Genomic DNA, 10,616 nt, shown 5'->3' on the forward strand with positions numbered 1-10,616 from the left:
GTCGTAGGAGCTGCTAGTTGTGGAATCAATGAATTAGGCCTGTTTTACCGTTTTTTGTTTTCTTTTGCTTTTTTCTTTTTTTTTATACTTGAAATTAAGATGTACATGACAAGAGCATTTAGTATAATAAATTCTGTCGTTAACGGCCATACCGTGCTGAAAATACAAGTTCTCGTCCGATCACTTAAGTCAAGCAGCACTGGGCACGGTTAGTACTTGGATGGGTGACCGCTTGGGAACACCGTGTGCTGTTAACACCTTCCTTTTTTTTTTTTTTATTCAATTTTTCTTTATAATGGTTGTCATAATCAAACTAAACATTTTTGGAAAATATCTTTTTCTTTTTTAGACAAAATCACGTACTTCAAGATTCTTTGTCAACTTCTTAACTATCTATATTAGTAATAGAACTTTTTGACGATTCAATCCCAAAATTTCCATGAAATCCATATTTCTCATGAGCGACATGCTTTGTCGTACCATAACTTTTTACAACGTCGTAGGAGCTGCTAGTTGTGGAATCAATGAATTAGGCCTGTTTTACCGTTTTTTGTTTTCTTTTGCTTTTTTCTTTTTTTTTTTTTTATACTTGAAATTAAGATGTACATGACAAGAACATTTAGTATAATAAATTCTGTCGTTAACGGCCATACCGTGCTGAAAATACAAGTTCTCGTCCGATCACTTAAGTCAAGCAGCACTGGGCACGGTTAGTACTTGGATGGGTGACCGCTTGGGAACACCGTGTGCTGTTAACACCTTCCTTTTTTTTTTTTTATTCAATTTTTCTTTATAATGGTTGTCATAATCAAACTAAACATTTTTGGAAAATATCTTTTTCTTTTTTAGACAAAATCACGTACTTCAAGATTCTTTGTCAACTTCTTAACTATCTATATTAGTAATAGAACTTTTTGACGATTCAATCCCAAAATTTCCATGAAATCCATATTTCTCATGAGCGACATGCTTTGTCGTACCATAACTTTTTACAACGTCGTAGGAGCTGCTAGTTGTGGAATCAATGAATTAGGCCTGTTTTACCGTTTTTTGTTTTCTTTTGCTTTTTTCTTTTTTTTTTTTTTTTATACTTGAAATTAAGATGTACATGACAAGAACATTTAGTATAATAAATTCTGTTGTTAACGGCCATACCGTGCTGAAAATACAAGTTCTCGTCCGATCACTTAAGTCAAGCAGCACTGGGCACGGTTAGTACTTGGATGGGTGACCGCTTGGGAACACCGTGTGCTGTTAACACCTTCCTTTTTTTTTTTTTTATTCAATTTTTCTTTATAATGGTTGTCATAATCAAACTAAACATTTTTGGAAAATATCTTTTTCTTTTTTAGACAAAATCACATACTTCAAGATTCTTTGTCAACTTCTTAACTATCTATATTAGTAATAGAACTTTTTGACGATTCAATCCCAAAATTTCCATGAAATCCATATTTCTCATGAGCGATATGCTTTGTCGTACCATAACTTTTTACAACGTCGTAGAAGCTGCTAGTTGTGGAATCAATGAATTAGGCCTGTTTTACCGTTTTTTGTTTTCTTTTGCTTTTTTCTTTTTTTTTATACTTGAAATTAAGATGAACATGACAAGAGCATTTAGTATAATAAATTCTGTCGTTAACGGCCGTACCGTGCTGAAAATACAAGTTCTCGTCCGATCACTTAAGTCAAGCAGCACTGGGCACGGTTAGTACTTGGATGGGTGACCGCTTGGGAACACCGTGTGCTGTTAACACCTTGCTTTTTTTTTTTTTATTCAATTTTTCTTTATAATGGTTGTCATAATGATACTAAAAATTTTTGGAAAATATCTTTTTCTTTTTTAGACAAAATCACGTACTTCAAGATTCTTTGTCAACTTCTTAACTATCTATAGTAGTAATAGAACTTTTTGACGATTCAATCCCAAAATTTCCATGAAAACCATGTTTCTCATGAGCGACATGCTTTGTCGTACCATAACTTTTTACAACGTCGTAGAAGCTGCTAGTTGTGGAATCAATGAATTAGGCCTGTTTTACCGTTTTTTGTTTTCTTTTGCTTTTTTCTTTTTTTTTATACTTGAAATTAAGATGTACATGACAAGAACATTTAGTATAATAAATTCTGTCGTTAACGGCCATACCGTGCTGAAAATACAAGTTCTCGTCCGATCACTTAAGTCAAGCAGCACTGGGCACGGTTAGTACTTGGATGGGTGACCGCTTGGGAACACCGTGTGCTGTTAACACCTTCCTTTTTTTTTTTTTATTCAATTTTTCTTTATAATGGTTGTCATAATCAAACTAAAAATTTTTGGAAAATATCTTTTTCTTTTTTAGACAAAATCACATACTTCAAGATTCTTTGTCAACTTCTTAACTATCTATAGTAGTAATAGAACTTTTTGACGATTCAATCCCAAAATTTCCATGAAAACCATGTTTCTCATGAGCGACATGCTTTGTCGTACCATAACTTTTTACAACGTCGTAGAAGCTGCTAGTTGTGGAATCAATGAATTAGGCCTGTTTTACCGTTTTTTGTTTTCTTTTGCTTTTTTCTTTTTTTTTATACTTGAAATTAAGATGTACATGACAAGAACATTTAGTATAATAAATTCTGTCGTTAACGGCCATACCGTGCTGAAAATACAAGTTCTCGTCCGATCACTTAAGTCAAGCAGCACTGGGCACGGTTAGTACTTGGATGGGTGACCGCTTGGGAACACCGTGTGCTGTTAACACCTTCCTTTTTTTTTTTTTATTCAATTTTTCTTTATAATGGTTGTCATAATCAAACTAAACATTTTTGGAAAATATCTTTTTCTTTTTTAGACAAAATCACGTACTTCAAGATTCTTTGTCAACTTCTTAACTATCTATATTAGTAATAGAACTTTTTGACGATTCAATCCCAAAATTTCCATGAAATCCATATTTCTCATGAGCGACATGCTTTGTCGTACCATAACTTTTTACAACGTCGTAGGAGCTGCTAGTTGTGGAATCAATGAATTAGGCCTGTTTTACCGTTTTTTGTTTTCTTTTGCTCTTTTCTTTTTTTTTAAACTTGAAATTAAGATGTACATGACAAGAGCATTTAGTATAATAAATTCTGTCGTTAACGGCCATACCGTGCTGAAAATACAAGTTCTCGTCCGATCACTTAAGTCAAGCAGCACTGGGCACGGTTAGTACTTGGATGGGTGACCGCTTGGGAACACCGTGTGCTGTTAACACCTTCCTTTTTTTTTTTTTTTATTCAATTTTTCTTTATAATGGTTGTCATAATCAAACTAAACATTTTTGGAAAATATCTTTTTCTTTTTTAGACAAAATCACGTACTTCAAGATTCTTTGTCAACTTCTTAACTATCTATATTAGTAATAGAACTTTTTGACGATTCAATCCCAAAATTTCCATGAAATCCATATTTCTCATGAGCGACATGCTTTGTCGTACCATAACTTTTTACAACGTCGTAGGAGCTGCTAGTTGTGGAATCAATGAATTAGGCCTGTTTTACCGTTTTTTGTTTTCTTTTGCTTTTTTCTTTTTTTTTATACTTGAAATTAAGATGTACATGACAAGAACATTTAGTATAATAAATTCTGTCGTTAACGGCCATACCGTGCTGAAAATACAAGTTCTCGTCCCAGTCCGATTCGGACCACCGTGCGGTTCGGACGCGTCCGTGAGTTCTTGTCCGAATTTAACAACATTCACAAAGCAAATTAAGAATAACAAACTGAAATCACGTCTGTGATAGATATTGATTGTAAATTTTCAAATTGTGCAATATAGATTTGTGCAATTTATAAGCTAAGTGATAGAATAAAAGATTAACGATTCTAACCTCCAAAACGAAAGCGTAGTCTCCGATGCATCGGAGAGCGAAAAATGCCAAATTAATGACTTCATAATCAAAACTAATAAAAGAAAATTACAAAACGTAGAAGTTTCTGATATGCAATCAAAGAAACAAAAAAGCAAAATGTTGGAAGGGGACATAACCCTTAATGTACCTACATCTAACAAATACAGCGTTCTCAGTGACATGGAAACGGATGACGAAGACTCTGACATACCAAAAAGTAAAAACGACGCTCATCGCACTGATGATCAACTAAAAATACATAAAACTAAACCAGAAAGAAACCCTCCACCCTTGGTCATACATGGAGAAATAAGTGAGCATAGTAAATTCTTAAACGCAATTAGTAAAATACTAAAAGATAAATTTTACATAAAGTACAGGAAAGGTTACACAGAAGTGTATACTAAAACGAAACAAGATTATCAATCATTAAAAACGCAGTGGCAAAGCAGCAGCGTGCAATTTCACACGTTTACAGAAAAAGACAATAAAAAACGTGTATTTGTAATAAGGGGGCTTAATGCAAATACAAACATAACAGAAATTATACAAGAACTTAATGATCAAGATATTAACACTAGCCAAGCTAATTTGATGAAAAATACAGCGAGCCCACTTTTTATGGTAACATGCGGTGCTAACATAACCTTAACACAACTAAAGCATAAAGTACGGTACCTTAACAAGACAAAAATCACTTGGGAACCATACATGAACAAGAAAAGAATAACTCAGTGTCATAGATGTCAAGAGTGGGGACATGCAACCTCGAATTGCTATGCAGAACCGGTCTGCTTAAAATGCTCCAAAAATCATCTTACCAAAGATTGTAATAAATCCAAAGATGTACCTGCTACTTGTGCCAACTGTGGTGGAGACCATCCAGCAAATGCAACAGTATGTAAGGCATACCAAAGAAGACTCAATCTCCTTACAAATAAAAGCAATAGTACTAATATCAAGAATTTACAAAAAGGTAGGGTGTCCACACAAACACTCCAACTAAATAATGACAAGGAATTTCCACTTCTTAAAACAAAAGTACCTACTACAAATCCATGGAACGCCACGAGCATGTTATTTCAAAATAAAAACACACAGAATGCATATCAAGAAAACACACACATAAACACTACTACTAACCAAAGCTCTATATTTACAGAACTATCATCAGAAATTAATAAAATAAATCAGATTTGCAATATTAATGTAATGCTTAAATTAGTAAAAGAATTAAGGGAAAAACTAGAAAAATGTCACAATAGAAGGGAACAATTTTTGGTATTTGTCAACTTCTCTGAATTATTGGAGGCACAATGGACAGATTAAAAATTTGTAGTTGGAATGCAAATGGACTAAGGGGAAGAATGGGCGAATTAATAGAGTACTTAGATAGAAATAAGATAGATATATTATTACTTAATGAAACCAAATTTACTTGCAGGGATAAATTAAAAATTAAAAGTTATATTTGCTACAGAAAAGAACGGGATAACTCCGCAGGAGGGGTAGCTATTTTGATTAAGGATACTATTCCACATAAACCACTCAGTATTAATACTAATTTAACATTAGAAGTTGCTGGAATAAAGCTGTTAAGCGACATCAACATAATATCCACTTACAGAAGGCCTTGCTGGACTCTCAATGAACAGGAAATTAATACATTAATGAACACAGGAGAAAAAGTATTGATCGTAGGAGATCTAAATGCAACACATCTTGCTTGGAATTGCAACAGAATCAACAAGAGTGGGAAAATCTTACATGACTTTACACAAAATAATAACTGTGCAATAATGTTTCCGAATGAACCAACCAATTACCCTCCCAATAATACAACACCATCAACTATAGACATAATAATAAATAAAAATGTAAGAAACATTTCAGATATAGAAGTACAACACGAGCTAAGTTCAGATCATAATCCAATAATATTTTACCTTGGAGCTCAGCACAAAAAATATAGAAACATAAAATGCTACATTTACGAAGAAGCAGACTGGGGAAAATTTCGACAACTATTAAATTCCAGAGTACAAATTACATCAAAACTAACGTCCTCACAAGAAATAGATTTAGAAGTACAAAAACTTACAAATAATATTAACTATTGTGTTCAACAAAGTATTCCTATTAGACAAGTAAGTAATACTAATGATAGACTGCCTTATGATATACTAAATTTAATTAAGAGTAGAAATAAGATAAGGAAAAGGTGGCAACGAACTCGAATGCCACAAGTCAAAATAGAATTAAATGAAGCAAATAGGACTATTAAGAGAAAAATAAGAGAATATAGAAATGAAAAATGGAATAAACAACTTAAAAAACTCAATCCCAAGGATAACTCCCTTTGGAGAATGACAAAAATCTTCAAGACAGAATACAATAGAATACCTACACTAGAGAAAAGCGGTATTGAGGCTATAACAACAGAAGAAAAAGCTAATCTACTGGCTTCACAGTTCGAAGATGTGTACAATATTAATCTCACAAATAATACAACAGCGCAGAAAAACGTTATAGAAACAGTAAAGAACTATTTGGAAAGTACAGTAACCAAAGAAACTCAAAAATACTACACCAACCCTAAAGAAATCACTCAAGAAATAAATAAACTACCTTCGAAAAAAGCACCTGGTTTGGACAGTATTCAAAATATAATTCTTAAAAACTTACCAAAGAAAATAATAGTACAAATAATGTATATAATAAATGCATCGATTAAATATGCTCACTTTACATCTCACTGGAAAACTGGACTCGTAACTCCGATACTTAAGCCTGGTAAGAAGAGTAATGACCCAAGTAGTTATAGGCCAATTTGCCTACTAAGTACACTAAGCAAATTAACAGAAAAAATAATATTAAAACGATTTCATAACCACGAAAGTAAACACGAAATCTTAATAGATGAGCAGTTCGGATTCAGGAAAAATCACAACACGGTACAACAGGTTACAAGAATAGTAAACGACATTAGCATCAACTTTAACAGAAACAAGGTAACGGTGATGGCATTGCTTGACATAGAAAAAGCATTTGATAAGGTTTGGCAATATGCCGTATTATATAAAATGATTAAATACAAGTATCCGGACGTTCTTATTAAATTTATACACTCTTATCTTAAAGATAGACATCTAATAGTAACAGTAGACGGCGAAAAATCTGCCAAACGTAAAGTCAGAGCAGGAGTACCACAAGGATCGGTTCTCGGTCCGAAGCTGTTCACCATCTTTATAAACGACATACCAAAATTTGAAAAAACTAATACTGCCTTATTCGCCGACGACTTAGCCATATACTCACACTCATTCTCAGCAATAGTAGCAGCGAAGCAATTGCAAATACATATCTCCTTACTAGAAAAATATTATAGCAACTGGAAAATAAAAGTAAATGAAACCAAAACAGAGGTAATTGTAATCAGTAAAAAATACAATAACATAAAAATCTTCCAGCCAATCACAGTATATGGCCATCCAATAAAACCCGTACATTCAGTAAAATATTTAGGAGTCCATCTTGATTCCAAATTAACATATCATATGCATATGAAACAAATTATAACGAAAATATATGCAGTAATGAAGAAATTATATCCACTATTAGTAAGAAACTCACCACTATCGTCTTCAAACAAAAAACTCATATACAAAACAATACTAAGGCCTATAATCACATATGCTGCACCTGTCTGGTGCAGTGCAGCTAAAACACAAATAAAGAAATTGCAAATTTTACAAAACAAATGCCTAAGATTGATACTTTCTGCAGACAGATACACTCCAATTATACACCTACATGATGAAACAAACATAGAATATATCGATGATTATATTAAACAACTAGGAGAAAGATTTTATGAAAATCAATTAAAGAGCAATAGACTATTACGAGATATTACTAAATTAAGAAGCTACAATATGCCTTTCGAATATAAGCATAAACTACCTTATGATAAATTACAAATCTTTAACACATTCATAGATTAATTACACATAAAACTAGTACATTTCCGAAAGTAGGTTTTTCTCATATTGTTTTCCTACAGACACTGACTTACCAATCTATACACCACATCTGATAATGTTAACTCAAACCAAAGAATAAGCTCAATAATATTAAATAAGAACTGTAGATTAAACTCTTAGATTAGAGTAGGTGCTACAATCTAAACGTAAAACTGTTAAGTGCCTTTATATATTTGTAAAAAATGTATTAATGTACATAATATTGTTATTATTTTTGAATAAAGTTTAATAAAAAAAAAAAAAAAAAAAAAAAAGTTCTCGTCCGATCACTTAAGTCAAGCAGCACTGGGCACGGTTAGTACTTGGATGGGTGACCGCTTGGGAACACCGTGTGCTGTTAACACCTTCCTTTTTTTTTTTTTTTTATTCAATTTTTCTTTATAATGGTTGTCATAATCAAACTAAACATTTTTGGAAAATATCTTTTTCTTTTTTAGACAAAATCACGTACTTCAAGATTCTTTGTCAACTTCTTAACTATCTATATTAGTAATAGAACTTTTTGACGATTCAATCCCAAAATTTCCATGAAATCCATATTTCTCATGAGCGACATGCTTTGTCGTACCATAACTTTTTACAACGTCGTAGAAGCTGCTAGTTGTGGAATCAATGAATTAGGCCTGTTTTACCGTTTTTTGTTTTCTTTTGCTTTTTTCTTTTTTTTTTTTATACTTGAAATTAAGATGTACATGACAAGAGCATTTAGTATAATAAATTCTGTCGTTAACGGCCATACCGTGCTGAAAATACAAGTTCTCGTCCGATCACTTAAGTCAAGCAGCACTGGGCACGGTTAGTACTTGGATGGGTGACCGCTTGGGAACACCGTGTGCTGTTAACACCTTCCTTTTTTTTTTTTATTCAATTTTTCTTTATAATGGTTGTCATAATCAAACTAAACATTTTTGGAAAATATCTTTTTCTTTTTTAGACAAAATCACGTACTTCAAGATTCTTTGTCAACTTCTTAACTATCTATATTAGTAATAGAACTTTTTGACGATTCAATCCCAAAATTTCCATGAAATCCATATTTCTCATGAGCGACATGCTTTGTCGTACCATAACTTTTTACAACGTCGTAGAAGCTGCTAGTTGTGGAATCAATGAATTAGGCCTGTTTTAACGTTTTTTGTTTTCTTTTGCTTTTTTCTTTTTTTTTATACTTGAAATTAAGATGTACATGACAAGAACATTTAGTATAATAAATTCTGTCGTTAACGGCCATACCGTGCTGAAAATACAAGTTCTCGTCCGATCACTTAAGTCAAGCAGCACTGGGCACGGTTAGTACTTGGATGGGTGACCGCTTGGGAACACCGTGTGCTGTTAACACCTTCCTTTTTTTTTTTTTATTCAATTTTTCTTTATAATGGTTGTCATAATCAAACTAAAAATTTTTGGAAAATATCTTTTTCTTTTTTAGACAAAATCACATACTTCAAGATTCTTTGTCAACTTCTTAACTATCTATAGTAGTAATAGAACTTTTTGACGATTCAATCCCAAAATTTCCATGAAAACCATGTTTCTCATGAGCGACATGCTTTGTCGTACCATAACTTTTTACAACGTCGTAGAAGCTGCTAGTTGTGGAATCAATGAATTAGGCCTGTTTTACCGTTTTTTGTTTTCTTTTGCTTTTTTCTTTTTTTTTATACTTGAAATTAAGATGTACATGACAAGAACATTTAGTATAATAAATTCTGTCGTTAACGGCCATACCGTGCTGAAAATACAAGTTCTCGTCCGATCACTTAAGTCAAGCAGCACTGGGCACGGTTAGTACTTGGATGGGTGACCGCTTGGGAACACCGTGTGCTGTTAACACCTTCCTTTTTTTTTTTTTTATTCAATTTTTCTTTATAATGGTTGTCATAATCAAACTAAACATTTTTGGAAAATATCTTTTTCTTTTTTAGACAAAATCACGTACTTCAAGATTCTTTGTCAACTTCTTAACTATCTATATTAGTAATAGAACTTTTTGACGATTCAATCCCAAAATTTCCATGAAATCCATATTTCTCATGAGCGACATGCTTTGTCGTACCATAACTTTTTACAACGTCGTAGGAGCTGCTAGTTGTGGAATCAATGAATTAGGCCTGTTTTACCGTTTTTTGTTTTCTTTTGCTTTTTTCTTTTTTTTTAAACTTGAAATTAAGATGTACATGACAAGAGCATTTAGTATAATAAATTCTGTCGTTAACGGCCATACCGTGCTGAAAATACAAGTTCTCGTCCGATCACTTAAGTCAAGCAGCACTGGGCACGGTTAGTACTTGGATGGGTGACCGCTTGGGAACACCGTGTGCTGTTAACACCTTCCTTTTTTTTTTTTTTTATTCAATTTTTCTTTATAATGGTTGTCATAATCAAACTAAACATTTTTGGAAAATATCTTTTTCTTTTTTAGACAAAATCACATACTTCAAGATTCTTTGTCAACTTCTTAACTATCTATAGTAGTAATTGAACTTTTTGACGATTCAATCCCAAAATTTCCATGAAAACCATGTTTCTCATGAGCGACATGCTTTGTCGTACCATAACTTTTTACAACGTCGTAGAAGCTGCTAGTTGTGGAATCAATGAATTAGGCCTGTTTTACCGTTTTTTGTTTTCTTTTGCTTTTTTCTTTTTTTTTATACTTGAAATTAAGATGTACATGACAAGAACATTTAGTA

General features: G+C 32.6%; 11 non-coding genes across 11 annotated transcripts; all 11 read left to right on the forward strand.

Moving 5' to 3' along the window:
• Positions 1 to 138: 138 nt before the first annotated feature.
• Positions 139 to 257, forward strand: LOC149031268 (5S ribosomal RNA). Its single transcript, XR_016177960.1, has one exon. It is a non-coding gene; the product is annotated as a 5S ribosomal RNA (ribosomal RNA).
• Positions 258 to 639: 382 nt separating this feature from the next.
• Positions 640 to 758, forward strand: LOC149031269 (5S ribosomal RNA). The gene has a single exon (XR_016177961.1). It is a non-coding gene; the product is annotated as a 5S ribosomal RNA (ribosomal RNA).
• A 383-nt stretch (positions 759 to 1,141) lies between these two features.
• Positions 1,142 to 1,260, forward strand: LOC149031270 (5S ribosomal RNA). Its single transcript, XR_016177962.1, has one exon. It is a non-coding gene; the product is annotated as a 5S ribosomal RNA (ribosomal RNA).
• Positions 1,261 to 1,637: 377 nt separating this feature from the next.
• Positions 1,638 to 1,756, forward strand: LOC149031271 (5S ribosomal RNA). Its single transcript, XR_016177921.1, has one exon. It is a non-coding gene; the product is annotated as a 5S ribosomal RNA (ribosomal RNA).
• Positions 1,757 to 2,132: 376 nt separating this feature from the next.
• On the forward strand, positions 2,133 to 2,251 carry LOC149031272 (5S ribosomal RNA). Its single transcript, XR_016177963.1, has one exon. It is a non-coding gene; the product is annotated as a 5S ribosomal RNA (ribosomal RNA).
• Positions 2,252 to 2,627: 376 nt separating this feature from the next.
• On the forward strand, positions 2,628 to 2,746 carry LOC149031273 (5S ribosomal RNA). The gene has a single exon (XR_016177964.1). It is a non-coding gene; the product is annotated as a 5S ribosomal RNA (ribosomal RNA).
• Positions 2,747 to 3,122: 376 nt separating this feature from the next.
• On the forward strand, positions 3,123 to 3,241 carry LOC149031274 (5S ribosomal RNA). The gene has a single exon (XR_016177965.1). It is a non-coding gene; the product is annotated as a 5S ribosomal RNA (ribosomal RNA).
• Positions 3,242 to 8,648: 5,407 nt separating this feature from the next.
• On the forward strand, positions 8,649 to 8,767 carry LOC149031275 (5S ribosomal RNA). Its single transcript, XR_016177966.1, has one exon. It is a non-coding gene; the product is annotated as a 5S ribosomal RNA (ribosomal RNA).
• A 375-nt stretch (positions 8,768 to 9,142) lies between these two features.
• LOC149031276 (5S ribosomal RNA) lies at positions 9,143 to 9,261 on the forward strand. The gene has a single exon (XR_016177967.1). It is a non-coding gene; the product is annotated as a 5S ribosomal RNA (ribosomal RNA).
• A 376-nt stretch (positions 9,262 to 9,637) lies between these two features.
• Positions 9,638 to 9,756, forward strand: LOC149031277 (5S ribosomal RNA). Its single transcript, XR_016177968.1, has one exon. It is a non-coding gene; the product is annotated as a 5S ribosomal RNA (ribosomal RNA).
• A 377-nt stretch (positions 9,757 to 10,133) lies between these two features.
• Positions 10,134 to 10,252, forward strand: LOC149031278 (5S ribosomal RNA). The gene has a single exon (XR_016177970.1). It is a non-coding gene; the product is annotated as a 5S ribosomal RNA (ribosomal RNA).
• Positions 10,253 to 10,616: the final 364 nt, after the last annotated feature.

The sequence above is a fragment of the Polistes dominula genome, unplaced genomic scaffold, assembly GCF_049000335.1.
Source record: "Polistes dominula isolate Pdom_NZ unplaced genomic scaffold, Pdom_raw_medaka contig_25, whole genome shotgun sequence".
Classification (NCBI taxonomy): Eukaryota; Metazoa; Arthropoda; class Insecta; order Hymenoptera; family Vespidae; genus Polistes; species Polistes dominula.